Source organism: Podarcis filfolensis (genome assembly GCF_964270895.1).
Source record: "Podarcis filfolensis genome assembly, chromosome: 6".
Taxonomy (NCBI): domain Eukaryota; kingdom Metazoa; phylum Chordata; class Lepidosauria; order Squamata; family Lacertidae; genus Podarcis; species Podarcis filfolensis.
In genome coordinates this window covers 99,455,207-99,467,563 of record NC_139609.1, presented here as the reverse complement: position 1 = coordinate 99,467,563, position 12,357 = coordinate 99,455,207, and the positions used below count along the sequence as shown (strand labels likewise).

The 12,357-nt window shown below is 50.8% G+C and overlaps 1 long non-coding RNA gene across 1 annotated transcript in view; it reads right to left on the bottom strand.

Annotated features, from left to right (window-relative positions):
* LOC310764831 overlaps positions 1–12,357 on the bottom strand; it is a 90,753-nt gene that overhangs the window by 29,237 nt on the left and 49,159 nt on the right. The gene's annotated exons all lie outside the window — the stretch shown is intronic.

The window sequence follows — 12,357 nt, the reverse complement described above, 5'->3', positions numbered from 1 at the left end:
TTGTGTCCCGGAGCTGAAGCCTGGATACACGGTGCGAGGCAGCGGTGTGGCAGGTGGCGGTGCTGCGGTGCTGTGTGTGGCAGTCAGCTCAGCAGGATCCCATCCTCGTCGCCAGTGAAATATACTCAGAGTCGCAAAGTGATTTCATGCTCTTTATTCAGCTCATAGTGGTGAGGAGGAATGAATTAATGTCCCCTCAAAGTATCAACTTTATATACATTATTTACACAATGGGCTGCACATGATTGGCTAATTCCGGAATTCTACTGTAAGCCAATCAGGTTGTGGATTCACTTCTATCTGGAGCATGATTGGGTGGTTCCTGCCAACCAATCATATTGCTGCATTGTTCTAGGACCAATCAGACTGCTGCATTCTGAATCCTATTGTTCTAGGACCAATCAGACTGCTGCCTTTTGGATCCTATTGTTCTAGGACCAATCAGACTGCTGCAGTTTGGATCCTGTTCAACTCAGTACATAACACTGACAGATGGCCAGCCAACCTCTGCTTAACAGCCTCCAAGGCAGGAGAGGCCACCACCTTCCCAGGGCTCTTGCCCTCTTCCTGGTGTTGAACTGGAGTCTCCTTTCTTGCCATTTGTATCCCTTGGTTCTGGTCTTCCCCTCTGGAGCAGCAGGAAACAAGCTTGCTCCATCCTCCACATGACAGCTCTTCCTCCTCCACCACCACCTCTTGTAGGGATCTTTGGGCAGACTGGTATGCTCTGATGTGCTCAGAAACTGGGTCAAATTGCACCACTTGGGCCTCTCCAAGGCACAGAACCACCTCCTAGCAAATGGTCAGCTAAGAAGGCGCGCTAGGTGCATCTTGCAAAATCTGCTTGGTCACGGGGAGGAGGGGGCAGGGGGCATTCACACAGTGACCTCTTCCAAGGCTGGGGTGCTCTTCTTCCTGGCTGAATTGCAGCAGCTTTTGCCAAAGGGCAGGTCACACTAGCTGGGCCCTGGAAGCAGATGAAGAACCTCCAGGAGCCCCACTGGAGGGGCCTCCCTCTGGCTTCCGCTGCCCAGGCGTCAGGAGTGAACCCGGCCCCCTTTGTTCCCAGCGTGGTCTCCCCAGAGGCCAGACAGGCTCCTCGGTCTTGCCTCGCTCCAGCCGCCATCCAACTCCCTCCCCTCTCAGGGCCCTTGCTGGGACCACAATATTGCCACCCCACCCCACCCCCCGATTCAGCCTAAGAGAAGAGGGTCCGCTTGCCTCAACCTTTCCCCCCAGGGCTGCCTGGGCCCAGCTCTACCCCTGAAGAAGCCACCAACCCTCTCTCCCCCCTCCTGCCCTAGCTGGCTCTGCCCACAGGCTCGCCCCCACCCTGCCCCAGACCGCTACTCAGAGCTTCCTTCAAGACGGTTGGGCCTGCCCTCCTCCCCTCCCCTCCACCTCATAATGAACATGCCTGAATATAATAACAATAATTAACCATAATAGATGTGGAAATGTGGTGACCCAGCTGACTGGTTCAACTGGATTTCAGCGGTTTTGAATCAGGGGGGTGTTGAAGTGCTGCCTTTAAACTAGGTCAGCCAGGACTGAGTGGGGGCACCTGGCTCTCGCCTTCATCCAGCAGCTGGCTCTACTCGGGAGGAGGGAGAGGAAGAAAAGGCCGGGTCAGAGCCATTCGCTCCCTCAGTCCCAGCTCAGGGAAGAGGGACTTCACGGATACAAAGTGGAAGGTTGAGGATGACAATGAGCATTGGACTAGATGGTCCTTGGTGTCTCTTCCGGCTCTAGAATTCTATGACCCCCTCCAACTGGGTGGTTTTTCAAGGGATGGCTGAGCCCCTGCATGGAGGGTCCTCTGTGGCTTGCCACTGGCTACTCCCATGGCCAGAGAAGAGGTTCCTTTGAGTCCTGGCCTTGGGGGGCGGTGGTGCTGGCAGAGGAGGTCTCTCCCTTCAAATCATCCTGGAAGTGTAGGGGCCCAGAACTGGACACAGAATTCCAGGTGGCAGGGTGCCAACCTGAATAAAGTAGGGGAGCAGTTAAGCCCTGCATAATCGATCACATGATGCAGTGCACAGACACCATTTGAATAGCAATGCCCATCAACTTTGGGGGGCCCACCCCCCTCAAATATTTTATTGATGGGACAAAGCCCCTCGGCCCCTAGGAATTGGCTCCTATGCCGGGGGGGGGTGTCTGACCAAGGCAGACTAGAGCAGGATGCTGGACTCGAGTCTCTCCCTCTGATTCCTCCTATTGTGCAGGCAACACAGCACAGAGGGCTGAAGGGGGGTGGCTGGGGGGGTGTTGAAACAAGCAAGGAGTGGGGCCATTTAGATGAAGCACCAGGGCCACTCCAGGGGAGCCATCAGCAAGACCAGCTGCCCGTGGGAGCCCAGGGCTCTTCCCCAAGTCTCTTGGGCCTCACAGCTCGCTTCCTGACAGGGGCTGCCAGCCCTGGGGGAGGTTCTGCTCTGCCTGCACTGTTGGAGGCAGCCAGTGCTTCTGAATCCCAGTTGCTGGACTGCTCTTGAGCTCAGGTCCTGCTTTGAGGCTTCCCCCTGTGGCATCTGGGTAGCCACTGGGAGGCCGGGAGGCCAGACTGGCCTGATCCAGAAGGACTCTCATGTTAAACTTGAGGAGAGAAGGTGGATTGGCCTGGGTTGTCTCCTACTTTATGATCATCCAAAATCATGGGAAAGCCCCCAGCAAGTCTTCCAAGCCGAGCATCTCCTCACCACCAGCACGTCCAGCTGCAAACAGGGTCCTCCTGGCTTCCTTGGACCCCGTCTCCGGAGCCTCCGCTCCAAGGGAAGCAGCCAAAGCCTCTTTCCCCATCCAGGGAGCCCCATGCGGAAAAGGCACCTCAGGCCGACCTGCCCTTGGACACCTGCCAGTTGTGGGGAAGAGTAATTAGGAAGCTGCTGGAGAGAGGAGCTTGTTCTGCGTGGGTGGCCAACACGCAGCCCGAATGACACCCAGCAGCCCCACCCGGCTGCATCCCATACCTGTGGTTGGAAACGGAGCGGGAGAGAACCCCACCCCTGCCGCGGGCGCTGGCGCTGTGGGGGAGGCAAAGACCTCTGGGTCTCATCTCCCCCCACATCCAAAGCCCTTTTAAATGAGTTGTGGGGGTATTGGTTTGTTTTGTTCTTATTTTTATTATGTCAGTGTTGTTTTTTATATTGTAATTTTATGTTGTTGAGATCTATAGATGAAGTGTGGGATACAAATTTATTTAATAATGATAATAATACCTGAGGAGAGAAGAAACCTTCCAGGGACAGCGTCTTTGGACTGCCCAACGCCTGGGCTGCGCTTGCCATCTCCGCTGCCCCATGTGAGGGCCTGCAGCAGGGGGATCTGCAGCAGCTTGTCCGGCTCTTTAGCCCTGCAGGGCTCAGGGCAAGGACTGCGGGAGGCGGGTGGGAAAAGGGCACCCAAGTTCCTAAGAAAGAGCCTCGGGATCTGTCCCCGCATCTTGAGGCTGAATTGGAAAGGCCTCTCTCTCTCTCTTTCTCTCTCTCTGGTCTCCGCACCGCCCTCTGTTGTGCCGCCTCTTACTTTTCTTCTACTAAAAAGTCCTAAATGCGACAACCTCTCTGCCTAAAGGAGTTGTTTCACCCCTTGGCTGTTTCAGTTGCCCTTTTCTGTAGCTTTTCCAGCTCCACAATCTCGTTTCTAAGGGGAGGCAGCCAGCACACGCCAAGGGCACACGCCAGCACACTGTGCCATTTTCCACGCCTGCAAGTAGTACATGCCTTCCAAGTGTCCCCATCTTTCAGAAGTCATCCCAGTTTCTGATCTGATCCTGGAATGTCCCTGGTTTTCCTTTTTCCTCCCCTCCATGTCTCAGACAACAATTAAGAATGGTGTGTGTGCAGGTGCAAAAACAGAGTCCAGTTTATACTGAAAATAAAATCCCTGCACCAAATGAAGGAAATGGTGAAACTGGCATAAAAAGCCCTTCCTACAATTTTGAAGGGAAATGTCAGCAATCCACTTTAAATTGCAATGCTTCAGCAGCCGGTCATTTAGGAAACATGTGGAGTGTTTCTTCCAGGGGTCAGCAACCTTTTTCAGCAGGGGGCCGGTCCCCTGTCCCTCAGACCATATTTTGAAGAAGAAGAAAATGAACAAATTCCTATGCCCCACAAATAACCCCGAGATGCATTCTAAATAAAAGGACACATTCTACTCATGTAAAAACACGCTGATTCCCGGACCGTCTGTGGTCCGAATTGAGAAGGCAACTGGGCCACATCTGGCCCACGGGCCTTAGGTTGCCTGTTGTTGCTGTTTAGTCGTTTAGTCCGACTCTTCGTGACCCCCTGGACCAGAGCAGGCCAGGCACTCCTGTCTTTGTAGGTTGCCTGCCCCTGGTTTATTCCTTTATTGTGATTTATTGAAGGTGTTGTACATGATCCCTTCACTTGCAAATTGTTTCTTTACAAAAATCCTGTGAGGTAGGTTTAGTGGAGAGGTTGTCATTGGCCCAAGGTGACAAATGATGTGTATGTGATGTCTTCATGTGTGGTGAGATCAAACACGGGAGCAGCTTCCTGATATAACAACAACAACCAAACAACAACAACAACACCTCGCTCATCTGCCTGGGTTGCCCCAGTCACTCTGTGTAGAATGTTGTTTGTTGTTGTTTAGTCGTTTAGTCATGTCCGACTCTTCGTGACCCCCTGGACCAGAGCACGCCAGGCCCTCCTGTCTTCCACTGCCTCCCGCAACCTCTGTGTAGAATAGACTGTCCCTATTTTCACTGCACAAATGTTGGAGGGTCTGGTCTGAGCCGTGTGGGAAGCCCTGAAGGATGGGCTCCACCTGCCAGTCAATCCCTGCTTTGCACAAGCTCTGCTTCGGTGCCCTAAGCTCAGCTGTTAGGCAGGTGTTTGACAAGAGCAGCCCTGCCCAGGAGGCTGCCTAGGGCAGCGGAATCTCAAGAGGTGGGCAGAGGAAGACATGGTTCTCAGCCACATGCCCTCTTCTGGAATCACTTTTGGGGCACACGTACAGCCACCTCCCCCAGGCTGCTCTCCAGCGAAACCTGGTCTTCTGGTTTTTGGCAAGGACCAGAGTTACACACAGAGTCTGTGGCAAAAATGGTGGGAGGAGGCCGCCCTGTTGAAAGGCACATGACGTCTAGAAGGCAAGCCCAGCCAGCACAGCTGTAAAAAAATTCCCTGCTGGTGATCATTGGAAAAGAGACTGGAATTAAAACTGGAAACATGAATAGATATCCAGTCTGAAACCATACCGGACCCGGCTAAGCTTTGCAAATGTGCTCGCAGTTTTATTGCTGCACCAATGGCATAGTGAGGCAGGTCCAGCAAGGGGGGGTGACCCTTAAGCCGAGAGCCCCCCCCCCCGAGACTCAAGACAGAGGCTTTGCAGCAGAAGGGCCTCCAGGATAGGAAGGGGGCAGAATCTCTAGCACAGCCAAGGGACCCAACCCCTCCCTCTGTTTTTCTGTCTTTGTCTTTTATTTTTATGCTGTGAACCACCCTGGATATACGCATGAAGGGAGACGTACAAATTTAATGAATGATCATCATCTCAGCAGAGTCCCTCCTGGAGAGCAACTAGTGGGGGGGGGAGTTGCCGTGCCCAAGGGTGGGAGGGGGGGCGTCTTGTTGGAGGGGATGTGGTTGTCAATGGGGCTCTTTTCACCCAGCAGAAGCTGAAGGCCAACAGCAGCAGCAACAGGAGGATGAAATGGGGGTGGGAGCTGCCGGGGGGGGCAAGTTTCACGTGGACAAGAAGGACACTCCTGCCCTGGAGCCCCAAATGAACTTGCGTCAAAAATGCTGCTTGGCTGCAGGCCTGAAAGGAGAGAGCAGCAGGACATGCTTCTCCTCACGCACTTTGCTTCTGGGGAAGAGGAACTTGACGCAGGGCTTGCTTTGAAGGCCCCCCATTTCCTCCAGGCCTGTAATTCCAGCCCTCACCCCTGGTCCCACAGAACTGGATGGGGCAGGGAGCACCAGACCCAGAGGGGTGTCCTTGGTCTCTGGTCTCTGGTCAGGTCTGGGCAGATGGAAGAATGTAGAGGCAGAATCCGAGAGGAAAGGGCGATATTGCAAGGCAGGGGGGGGGGGGAGATAAGAGAATAGCAGCTTATCTGATGCAATGTCCTCCCTCCCTCCTGAGCTGGCCAGGGCAGGTTCTTATCGTTGCCTGCTGCTCCTGTTTCTCACACCAGGCCAGGGACTTGCCTTGTTCAGGTAAGAGGATGGGTCACCTGAAGTTCATGCACCACAGACTCTCTCTCTCTCTCTCTCTCTCTCTCCATGTCCAGGCAGTCTTGGAAGGGAGCAGGTGGCTCTGTTTGCCTCAAAGCAGACAGGGGGAGCTCTCCCCCCCAATTTTTCCTTGGGTGCTTCCAAGGGGAAAGAGGCTCAGGAAGAGCCAGTTGGAAGCTTCAGGTGGCAGGGGCTGGGGGGGCTGGGGGGGCTGGAGGGGCTGGAGGCAGGGCTGTGCCTGGGTTGGAGACTGCCCTGCCAGAAGTACTCCTGGTCATAGTTTTTGCAGGGCATGGGGGCCCAGGAGGGGCCTCCTCAGGGGCTCCCTTTGGCACTCAGGTGGATTCATGCAGTCCTTTGCTTCTCTCTGGACGCACCCTGGATGGTGGCCTGGAGGCCCACAAGTGTTTTTGCAGGCAAGGCCTGGCTGAGTTGATGCTTGTCATTCCTCCCTGCTCGCTTCCGGGGATGCAGAGATCATGCCACACACCTGGGGCTTCGCCTTCCTGTCAGCTTCTCTCCAGCTCCAGGTGCCAAATACCTCTGCCATGCTGAGACAACAGAGTTCGCTGGTGTGGGGCGGCTGCTCTGCTTATGCTGCATATTTTTAATTTCTGCATGTTGCATTTCATGCCATCTAATGACCCTTATTTTTTAAAAAAACTCTGAACCCAAATGAGATTAACCTTTTGTGTTCACAAGACAGCTTCTACTGGAATAAAGTTGTTTGTCCTCAAAGTGCCCCAAGATTATCTGCTGTTGTTTCTCCCCAGCTTTTTAGAAAGCAGGAACGGAGTCATTTGTCATGCCGATGAGCATTGTGGCAACTGCCATGGTGCATTTGCATTGCAAACCACCCTGCTTCTCTCAGCATCCTGAGTGCACCTGCCTTTCTGGTTTTGCTGTGGACATTGAACAACACCGCATGGTGAGAGGGCAGGTTGGCATGACAGCCCAATCTCATTGGACAGGGCACGGCCCAGAAGGGTATCTGATGCCCCTTCACCTGGCCTGGCACAGCCATCCCCCAAGGCCATAGCTCCCCCTGCCCATGATGCTGCCAGGAGGAACCTGGGTGGGGCGATGGGAGTCCCTGAAGGGCCTGTCTCCAGCTTAGCAGCCCCCCCCCCCGACTTGCAGGGTGGGCTCAGCCTTGGCTAGTGGAAGATCGTGGGCAGCTCATTCCTGGCACTAATCAAGGAGCTGCAGCGCAGGACGAAGGCAGCCAGGAGCGTTGTCCGCAGGCTGATGAGGCAACCCTTGGCAGCTCACCTTCAAATGCATGCTGGCAAGTTATGTGGGCGGCCTCCATGTGGGAACCTGGCTTAACTGGCATCTCCTGTTGGCAAGAGAATCCACCTCTCTATTAACCTACGTAGGCAGGCAGGCGGGCAGCCTCCTCTGTTGTCGCTCACACTTTGCTACAAGGGCAGACAAGCAACACCCAGCAGCAGGCAAGCAGGAGAAGATGCCAAGAGGGCTGCCAGGCGGCTGCCTTTTGCCTGGTGGCTCCATTGACTCCTTCTCCCCCAGGCTGGGAGACTGCTTGGAATGGCTTCATCTGTGAGACCTGTCACTCAAGACAAGCACAGAGGCAAATTTTCTCTCTCTTTTTTTATAAGATATTTATTAAAGTTTTAAAAGTTTATATAAAATAAAAAAAACAAAAAACAGAAACAGTAAAAATACATACAAAACACATACAACAACAAGTTATATTCATAAAACTTACTTTCCCGACCTCCTCATACCTCCCCTTTCTGTATTCCAATCTCTAATTAATTCAATTCAGCAAATCCTTCCCCTAATTTCTATATAATTTTTAACCTTTCTTTTCTTGATCACATAATCATTACAGCTTATAACCACTTAATTTCTGAATCAACATCGTTCTAACCTTCAATAATTTTACAATGTTTCCTAAGATAGTCCTTAAATTTCTTCCAATCTTCTTCCGCCGTCTCTTTTCCCTGGTCTCGGATTCTGCCGGTCATTTCTGCCAGTCCTATATAATCTATAACCTTCATCTGCCATTCTTCCACGGTGGGTAGATCTTCTGTCTTCCAATACTTTGCGATGAGTATTCTTGCTGCTGTTGTAGCATACATAAAAAATGTTCTGTCCTTCTTTGACACCAATTGGCCGACCATGCCCAGGAGAAAGGCCTCTGGTTTCTTCAGAAAGGTATATTTAAATACCTTTTTCATTTCATTATAAATCACTTCCCAGAAAGCCTTAATCCTTGGGCATGTCCACCAAAGGTGAAAGAATGTACCTTCAGTCTCTTTACATTTCCAACACTTATTATCAGGCAAGTGGTAAATTTTTGCGAGCTTGACTGGAGTCATGTACCACCTATAAATCATTTTCATAATATTTTTTTTTAAGGCATTACATGCCGTAAATTTTATACCGGTGGTCCACAACCGTTCCCAGTCCTCAAACATAATGTTATGACCAATATCTTGTGCCCACTTGATCATAGCTGATTTAACTGTTTCATCCTGTGTATTCCATTCCAACAGCAAGTTATACATTTTTGACAAGTTCTTAGTTTTGGGTTCTAACAATTCTGTCTCCAATTTTGATTTTTCCACCTGGAAACCAATTTTCCTGTCTAACTTAAAAACCTCCATTATTTGATAATAATGGAGCCAGTCTCGCACTTTATCTTTCAATTTCTCATAACTCTGCAATTTCAATATATCCCCTTCTTGTTCCAAAATTTCCCAATATTTCGGCCATTTAGACTCCATATTAAGTTTTTTCACAGCCTTTGCCTCCATTGGGGACAACCACCTGGGAGTTTTGTTCTCCAGCAAGTCTTTATACTTGATCCAGACATTGTACAATGCTTTCCTGACAATATGGTTTTTAAAAGCTTTATGAGCTTTAACCTTGTCGTACCACAAATATGCATGCCACCCAAAAGTATTATTGAACCCTTCTAGGTCCAAAATATCTGTGTTCTCCAGAAGTAGCCAGTCTTTCAATCAGCAGAAAGCTGCTGATTCATAATAAAGTTTAAACTCTGGCAGGGCAAATCCCCCCCTTTCTTTTACATCAGTTAATATCTTAAATTTTATCCTGGGCTTCTTGCCCTGCCAGACAAATTTAGAAATATCTTTCTGCCACTTCTTGAAACAGTCCATCTTATCAACAATTTGCAATGTTTGGAACAAAAATAACATTCTAGGCAATACATTCATCTTTATAGCTGCAATTCGACCCAACAAGGAAAGCTTCAATTTTGACCAAATTTCTAAATCTTTTTTTACCTCTGTCCAGCATTTTTCATAATTATCTTTAAACAAATTCACATTTTTAGCTGTCATATTAATCCCCAAGTATCACAGAGGCAAATTCTCAGGGGCTCCTGCCTCAGGCGGCCGAGGAGAAGCTCTTGCGATGCCTGGTCAAGGTGGGTGGGGAGGCTGAGGTGCTAAGAAGAACTTTGGAAGCAGCCGTATATCAAGTCAGACCATTGGCCCATCTAGCTCAGGACTGCCTACACTGGCTGGCAGCAGCAGCTCTCCAGGATTTCAGGCAGGGGCCCTCTCAGAAGATGCCAGTGGAGACTGAACTGGGGACCTTCTGTTTGGAAGGCAGATGCCCTCCCCAAACTTGCACAGACCCCATGCAGGTCTCCTGCTGGTGGTTCAACGTTGTCTCCTCCTCAAGCAAGACCTTCCATCCCCCTGCAAGTGCTGCTCCTATTGCTGCGGACACTGACCGCAGGCTGGCTCATGGGGGACTGTGCCCACCTGGCCCCAGAGTATCCACTCTTCCAGGGCTGCTGGGGCAAAGGAGGGCCTTTCTCCCCACCTGCTGCTACCTGGGATCCTAGGGCCTTTCCCCTCCAAGGCAGGTGGCCAAGGGGCCAAACATGCTGGCTTCTCCCTAGCTTCCCTGCACACCTGAGGAGTGAAACGTGGCCTGGGGGGGGCAGCAGAGTCTGCAGGGGATGGGGCAAGAGAACCAGGCCAAGGACTTGGGAATGCAGCTGCTGCTTATCACCCCTTTAATTAGAGGCCTGGAAAATTACTGTTTGGCCGTCAGCTGCAGGGCAAAGCAAGACTGAAATTGGCCTTCTCTTCCTCTTCCTCGTGCTTTGCAAAATTCAAAACACCCCCAGGGAGCTTCACCTCTTACCCTCGTCTCCTGTCCTTTCCTTTGGGACACTGCTGGGAGCGGAAGGGAAGAGGAAGGTCTCTGGCAGAGCAGCAAGGAGGCCTCTCATCTCCCAGCACCATCTCCCCTCTGGCCACCTGGTCCTCCAGGCACTTCCTCCCCCCCCCCTCGAGTTCTTCTTGCTCATTGCAGGACAAAACACCTCCTTGTTCTGTCCAGGACAGGCCTGCTGGGGCTGAGCTCTCTGAACCAGAGGGAATGCTCCTTAGGCAACAGAGCCTAGAGGTCAAGGAGAGGAGGAGGCCAGACCGCAGCAGCTCAGGGAGGCTGGGCTGGGCTGGGTGAGGAAGAGATGTCTTTGTCACAGCAGATGGAGCAGGGGGGCTTCCAGGGGCGCTTTCTGTGCACCAGGGGTCCCCATGCTTTGCACTGTGCCAAAGTAAGGAGGTGTTGCTTCCCTCCCTGGTCCAGCTGCCTCCTCCCTGCTAGTTCTTGTCAGCTGTGAGGGGCCACTGTCAAGAGCACAGGCAGAGGGCCTTCTCAGTGGTGGCACCTGCCCTGTGGAATGCCCTGCCATCAGTTGTCAAGGAAATAAACAACTATCTGGCTTTTAGAAGACATCTGAAGGCAGCCCTGTTTAGGGAAGTTTTTAATGTTTGAAGTCTTTTTTTTTTTTTAAATAATTTTTATTAACTGGCCAATCACATCAAATTAAATCACATCACATAAATTCCAAATTACAAAGCCAAATTTTTAAATTTTGTTGGGGGAACCCATACTTCAAGATCCAAAGGCGGATTCAGATCATCTTCTTATTACTGCGTTAATGTCCAAATCAGTCCCAATCAATCCAGACAAAATTCATAATTCTATCCAGTCTTATCTTGGTGTTTCCATATCATATCTTGTTCATATAATTTCTATTTTTCCTTTACGATCTCTTCTGTTAGTCTCCTTAAGCCGATAAGCAAAATAATAATCCTGTGTGGATTTCCCGTTCCTCCACTAAGTCCAGATGGTTTCCATATATCTCCTTCGTAGATAGCATCGCCCTTTCCATCATAATTTTGGCATTTGTCGCTCTTAAGTCCCACCGAGAAGTTGATCAATATGTAAACAACTCTATTTCTCTCTTTCTCCTCCCAGACCCAAGAGCTCCAACAATGTCTCCCAAAATGGTGACGTCATTTTTAACTGCGTCATTCCAAAACTCTTAGCTTTCCAGCTTCATCTTGAAACATTGCTTTGGTTCGAAAGTTTATCTCCGCACAGCCTTAAATCCACAGCTTAAGTCCTTAGTTTCTGACTCATTAGGGGAGGGGATTCTTGTTAAATCACATAAGAAAAAGGAAGGCAGGTTTTTCCCCCCTCCCCCCCCCCCGTATCTTGACGTATCTTCTCATATTTTATTCTTGTCTTGTTATCAGAGATCTCTTCTGTCAGCAGTCTTTACTCCCCTTTTTTCTTGAAGCATGTGCAATTTATCTCGTCCAAATTGTTTCTTTTGAAGATGCTTGCAACTAGCGGCGCAAATCAGGGACGGCGTCCAGGAGTGCCGGAATCCCACAGGAGGGCTTTGTGCCTAGTGCCCCCACCCCCACAAATTCGGGGGTGGTATAGGGCACAGCAGGCAAGGGCCGTCCCCCCCACAATCCTGGGGGGGTTAAGGAGGCCAATTACCCCCATCATAGCCTCCAAATTACCTCGTGTGGGTCGGAGAGATGTTATTGTCAGCCATCTTCCGATGCGCCACCTAGTGGCCCCCCCTTTTTAGGAAGCCCTATTCTGTTTATTTCTGTTTATGAAGTCTTATTCTGTTTTTAATGTTATGTTGAAAGCTGCCCAGATGGGTGGGGTAGAAATCATCATCATCATCATCATCATCATCATCATCATCCTGTTGGATGAGCTTCAGCCACTGGGCTGAGCTAAATGTCTTGTCCAGGCCCTCCAGCGTCACTGACTCACTGCGTAGGGAAGTCTCTTCCAGAAACTGTTCTTCCTTTGC